This window comes from Chiroxiphia lanceolata, chromosome 6 (assembly GCF_009829145.1).
Source record: "Chiroxiphia lanceolata isolate bChiLan1 chromosome 6, bChiLan1.pri, whole genome shotgun sequence".
NCBI lineage: Eukaryota > Metazoa > Chordata > Aves > Passeriformes > Pipridae > Chiroxiphia > Chiroxiphia lanceolata.
Genome location: NC_045642.1, coordinates 401,921 through 408,354, shown reverse-complemented (window position 1 = coordinate 408,354; position 6,434 = coordinate 401,921).

Sequence of the window (6,434 nt, the reverse complement as noted above, 5' to 3'; positions counted from 1 at the left end):
AATTCTACAGGAACAACTGCAACTGCCACTTCAGTCGGGCCCTTGCTCTGACAGGAGTTATTCCCTGCACAACAAGAGCTGCTGCTTGGACACATTTAGTTTCAGCAATTACAGTGTCAATAGCCCCAATTTTCAATTGCATTTCTGCCTCAAGTTTTTGACTCAATCTCTTCCTAGCACAGGTTTGGGGAAGTTTGCCAAATAGACAAACTCAGGAATCAACCAATGTTTTCCCAGTTTGACCCCTGTCACACCAATCACCTTAACAGTGCCAGTCCTTCATTCTCCCTCTGTTGTGTCAAGGACTGAGGAAGTTGGACCTGTGTCTGACCAGGACATGTGCAAACCAAATGCTGGGGACAGGAACACACCTTGCACTCCTGCAGCTCTTACAGTCACATTCAAGGGAAAACAGCCAATTGCACCATCACTGCTCATTTCTTAATCCCAGTCCCACCCTTCTTTGGCACTTGGAGCACCACTTTTATCACCCAGTTACAGCCCATGAGAGAGCTCCATGTCTAGCAGGGCCAGGTAGCCCTGGGATACTGTCAGCAATGCCTGAATCCATTGCAGGGACCTTGCTTTGAGCTCCCCAGGGCCGGGCACCCCGAGGATCTCCCCGAATAATCCTTTCGGTGCGCGCTGGAGTCCTCGGGGTGCCCCAGCCCGGGGGGCACCAACAGCACTGTCCCTCCAGGGGCCCAATTTGCTGCCAAGGCTTCAATGCACAGCCCAAAAGGCATTTCAAGAGGCCTTCTTGGGAACCCACCAACGTGGACGGGCAGGAAGCCCCAAGAAGGCCTCATTTCTAAAGGCAGGGGGATCTTGCCTGTGTCCCAGACTGGTCCGGGGATCTGAGGCCCTTCCCGAGAAAATCTCGGTGCCGGCGTGAAGGCCCAGAGATCCCTTGGAGCCACGGGAGAGCAGGCACAGAGTCCCTCCTGGGGGCCAATTCTGCTGCCTCAACTCAGCTCTGCAAAGAAGCCTCTAAGGCTCAGCTGGTGAGTTTTAGAAGCCAGGCATTCCTTGCTTACAACACCCTGCCATGATCCCAGCCCGCCGGGTGTCCTGGCAATCCGCTCCCAAAGGGTACATGGAGGTGTCTCCACTGCAGCTGATGGGAGGGGGCAGCATTACAGGAGGGTTCATTTTCCTTCCCTGCATTCCTGTTCCACATTCAGGACATTCCCAACACCTGTCCCCATGAACACAAACCCTTCTAAGGTCTCTGAGGGGCTCTATCAGGGGTCTCTGGTGCTCACCTGTGCCTGCAGCCCCCAAAGTTCTCAGTGACCACCTTATCAACTTCAAGACAACTCACCTGGCTCTAGAGGAATTTGGTGTTGCTCGGCTGCTGCCTCAGTTCCCTTCTTCATTCTTTCTTTACTTTGCTTGCTCAGTCCCTTTCAGTTCCTTGGCTCAGCTCCAGGCAGTTTCTAGGGTACATCCCACTGCAAAAACTACCAGTTCTTGGTACACCTCAGAACTCAGACATCAGGGAGCCAGGCAGAAATCAACTAATCCAGGGCATTGCCTCCAAATATTGGGACAAAATATGGTAACATTCCATGGCCTCCCTTGGTAAATAAACCCCAAACTGCTCAGACACAAACAATAACCTGCACACTACAACAATCTGGCCCTGTGGGTTCAACCCGGCCAAGTCAGCGGGGACATTACACAAGGTCAACTTTCTTCCACATTTCAGTTGTGATACAAAAATCAGGGAGATCACAGACTCTCCCACACAGTTTTACTCTGAGGAGAGAAGGAAACCAAAGCCATCCCCAGGGCTGCAATAGCTCAGGCTCCCAAAAAGGCCCAGGGGTTTCAGGTTTCTGAGGGGCTTCACCGAGGGCCTTCCCAGGTCTTCCCTGTCTAGAACCCTCCAAGTCCTCAGTGCCTGCCTGAGGAACCTCAACACAACTCACCTGCTGACACAGCAACTTGGTGCTGCTTGGATGATGCCTCAGTTCCCTTCTTCCTTCTTTCTTCACCTCCCTTGGTTGGTCCCTTTCAATCCCTTGGCTCAGCTCTGGGCAGTTTCCAGGCTACATCCCACTGCAAAAAAGATCAGCGCTTGTTACATCCCAACACTCAGACAGCATTCCACATTTTCTCTTGATACTTGGCCATCAGGCCAGTGTCTCATTATTTAAAGCAGAGTTTGACTCCTCAGTGACAACAACTGACAGCCCTGAATCATAACACAGGCTGAGACACAAACACGGATGGGAACTCTGAAGGATCCACTTGGTTCTGCTCACCAAGCAAAAGGAGTTTTCTTAGCACAAGAAGAAGAGACCCAACATCCTTGTTCTGTAACTTTACCTGCTATAAATGTGATCCCCAAGACCTGCAAAGGCCCTTTCCCCTTCACCTGCAGGGCTGGCAGTGCCACCACTCGACACGGCCCCAGTGGCTGGGCAGGAACGGAGGGGCTGGGGCGTCCAATCCATCGGCCCAGGCGGCACCAGGAGTTCCTGGAGTTCCTGCAGGGGAGAGCCTCAAGCCAACAAAGGATTAGGAAGACCAGTTTAAACTTTAAGATGTGTATCTCCTGGAAGATGGGGAGTTGGACAAGGCCTACTGGGGCAACAAGGACACACTCAAGGCTACCTATTCAAAGGATCTCCTAGCACTCAAAAGCTATCACTGTCCTTCTGTCAGGGGGAACTCAGAAAACTCTTTGCCAAGAGCCTCCAGGAGGATTTCCAGATTTGGGGGCTCCCTTTTAACTATTTTTCCCATCACTATAGCTGGGACTATCACCTGCCCTACAGGGGGAACAGCCCACAAAGGTCACCATCAGGGATGCCATTAACTCAAAGTCCCTTCTCAGGGGGGTCACTGCACACCTTGGCCTTTCTTTGCCCTCCCCACCAAAAATGCTGCCAACAGTTCTGACACATCTGGCAGACCCAGAGCTCTCCTCAGGGAAGGCTTCAGCTGCTTAAAGGCTGCCCTTGCACCATCTAGCCAAGGCAGCAAATCCTTACAGGCTCTGTTTTTAAAAGTTGGCATCACAGTCTTACCACACATCCAGAGGGAGCAATCCAGAGTCCAGCCCGTGCCACCATTCCCAGGGAGGCAGTTCCTGGGCTGTCTGGGGCTCAGGGAGGAGTCACGGGGCTTCGCTTCTTCCTTCCCGCTTCCCCCATTTTCTCCTGCAAAAGCAAAGGTTTCTTGGCTTTCCTCGCTCCAGGAGATGCAGCAAAGGCCATCTTTGCAATCTAATCCTGGAAACTACTCCAGGTTGTCATTTCAGGGGGTTCTCTCAGGTCCTGCACTCATCAATCCCCTTGGCCATTGGTTTGCTTGGCAGGTTCTTGCATTCACCTTCTACAAGGAAACCAGGAGGAGCAAATTCAGCTCTTACTGCAACTAATCCAAGCTGGCATTCTGATTTTAAAGGATACTGGCTTTGACTTACCTGGAGAGATCCCACAGTAGGGGTAATTCTTACAGGTTCTGCCCTCTTCCCCTCTCCTGGAATTCTACAGGAACAACTGCAACTGCCACTTCAGTTGGGCCCTTGCTCTGACAGGAGTTATTCCCTGCACAACAAGAGCTGCTGCTTAGACACATTAAGTTTCAGCAACTACAGTGTCAATAGCCCCAGTTTTCAATTCCATTTCTGCCTCAAGTTTTTGAGTCAATCTCTTCCTAGCACAGGTTTGGGGGAGTTTGGCAACAGACAAACTCAGGAATCACCCAACGTTTTCCCAGTCTGACCCCTGTCACACCAATCACCTTAACAGTGCCAGCCCTTAATTCTCCCTCTACTGTGTTAAGGACTGAGGAAGTTGGACCTGTGTCTGACCAGGACATGTGCAACCCAAATGCTGGGGACTGGAACACACACCTTGCACTCCTGCAGCTCTCACCATTACATTCCAGAGCAAACAGCCAATTGCACCATCACTGCTCATTTCTTAATCCCAATCCCACCCTTCTTTGGCACTTGGAGCACCACTTTTATCACCCAATTACAGCCCATGAGAGAGCTCCATGTCCAGTAGGGCCAGGTAGCCCTGGGATACTGTCAGCAATGCCTGAATCCATTGCAGGGACCTTGCTTTGAGCTCCCCAGGGCCGGGCACCCCGAGGATCTCCCCGAATAATCCTTTCGGTGCGCGCTGGAGTCCTCGGGGTGCCCCAGCCCGGGGGGCACCAACAGCACTGTCCCTCCAGGGGCCCAATTTGCTGCCAAGGCTTCAATGCACAGCCCAAAAGGCATTTCAAGAGGCCTTCTTGGGAACCCAGCACCGTGGACGGGCAGGAAGCCCCAAGAAGGCCTCATTTCTAAAGGCAGGGGGATCTTGCCTGTGTCCCAGACTGGTCCGGGGATCTGAGGCCCTTCCCGAGAAAATCTCGGTGCCGGCGTGAAGGCCCAGAGATCCCTTGGAGCCACGGGAGAGCAGGCACAGAGTCCCTCCTGGGGGCCAATTCTGCTGCCTCAACTCAGCTCTGCAAAGAAGCCTCTAAGGCTCAGCTGGTGAGTTTTAGAAGCCAGGCATTCCTTGCTTACAACACCCTGCCATGATCCCAGCCCGCCGGGTGTCCTGGCAATCCGCTCCCAAAGGGCACACGGAGGTGCCTCCACTGCAGCTCATGGGAGGGGGCAGCATTACAGGAGGGTTCATTTTCCTTCCCTGCATTCCTGTTCCACATTCAGGACATTCCCAACACCTGTTACCATATACACAAACCTTTATAAGGTCTCTGAGGGGCTCCATCAGGGGTCTCTGCTGCTCACCTGTGCCTGCAGCCCCCAACGTTCTCAGTGACCACCTTATCAACTTCAAGACAACTCACCTGGCTCTAGAGGAATTTGGCGTTGCTCGGCTGCTGCCTCAGTTCCCTTCTTCATTCTTTCTTCACTTTGCTTGCTCAGTCCCTTTCAGTTCCTTGGCTCAGCTCCAGGCAGTTTCTAGGGTACATCCCACTGCAAAAACTACCAGTTCTTGGTACACCTCAGAACTCAGACATCAGGGAGCCAGGCAGAAATCAACTAATTCAGGGCACTGCCTCCAAATATTGGGACAAAAACACCATAACATTCCACAGCCTCCCTTGGCAAATAAACCCCAAACTGCTCAGACACAAACAATAACCTGCACACTACAACAATCTGGCCCTGTGGGTTCAACCCGGCCAAGTCAGCGGGGACATTACACAAGGTCAACTTTCTTCCACGTTTCAGTTGGGATACAAAAATCAGGGAGATCACAGACTCTCCCACACAGTTTTACTCTGAGGAGAGAAGGAAACCAAAGCCATCCCCAGGGCTGCAATAGCTCAGGCTCCCAAAAAGGCCCAGGGGTTTCAGGTTTCTGTGGGGCTTCACAGAGGGCCTTCCCCGGTTTTCCCTGTCTAGAACCCTCCAAGTCCTCAGTGCCTGCCTGAGGAACCTCAACACAACTCACCTGCTGACACGGGAACTTGGTGCTGCTTGGATGATGCCTCAGTTCCCTTCTTCCTTCTTTCTTCACCTCCCTTGCTTGGTCCCTTGAAATCCCTTGGCTCAGCTCTGGGCAGTTCCCAGGCTCCATCCCACTGCAAAAAGGATTAGCTCTTGTTACATCCCAACACTCAGACAGCATTCCACATTTTCTCTTGATACTTGGCCATCAGGCCAGTGTCTCATTATTTAAAGCAGAGTTTGACTCCTCAGTGACAACAACTGACAGCCCTGAATCATAACACAGGCTGAGACACAAACACGGATGGGAACTCTGAAGGATCCACTTGGTTCTGCTCAACAATCAAAAGGAGCTTTCCTAACTCAAGAAGAACATACCCAACATCCTTGTTCTGCAACTTTACCTGCTATAAATGGGATCCCCAAGACCTGCAAAGGCCCTTTCCCCTTCACCTGCAGGGCTGGCAGTGCCACCACTCGACACGGCCCCAGTGGCTGGGCAGGAACGGAGGGGCTGGGGCGTCCAATCCATCGGCCCAGGCGGCACCAGGAGTTCCTGCAGTTCCTGCAGGGGAGAGCCTCAAGCCAACAAAGGATTAGGAAGAGCATTTTAAACTTTAGTATGTGTATCACCTGAAATATGGGGAGTTGGACAAGGCCTACTGGGGCAACAAGGACACACTCAAGGCTACCTATTCAAAGGATCTCCTAGCACTCAAAAGCTATCACTGTCCTTCTGTCAGGGGGAACTCAGAAAACTCTTTGCCAAGAGCCTCCAGGAGGATTTCCAGATTTGGGGGCTCCCTTTTAACTATTTTTCCCATCACTATAGCTGGGACTATCACCTGCCCTACAGGGGGAACAGCCCACAAAGGTCACCATCAGGGATGCCATGAACTCAAAGTCCCTTCTCAGGGGGGTCACTGCACACCTTGGCCTTTCTTTGCCCTCCCCACCAAAAATGCTGCCAACAGTTCTGACACATCTGGCAGACCCAGAGCTCTCC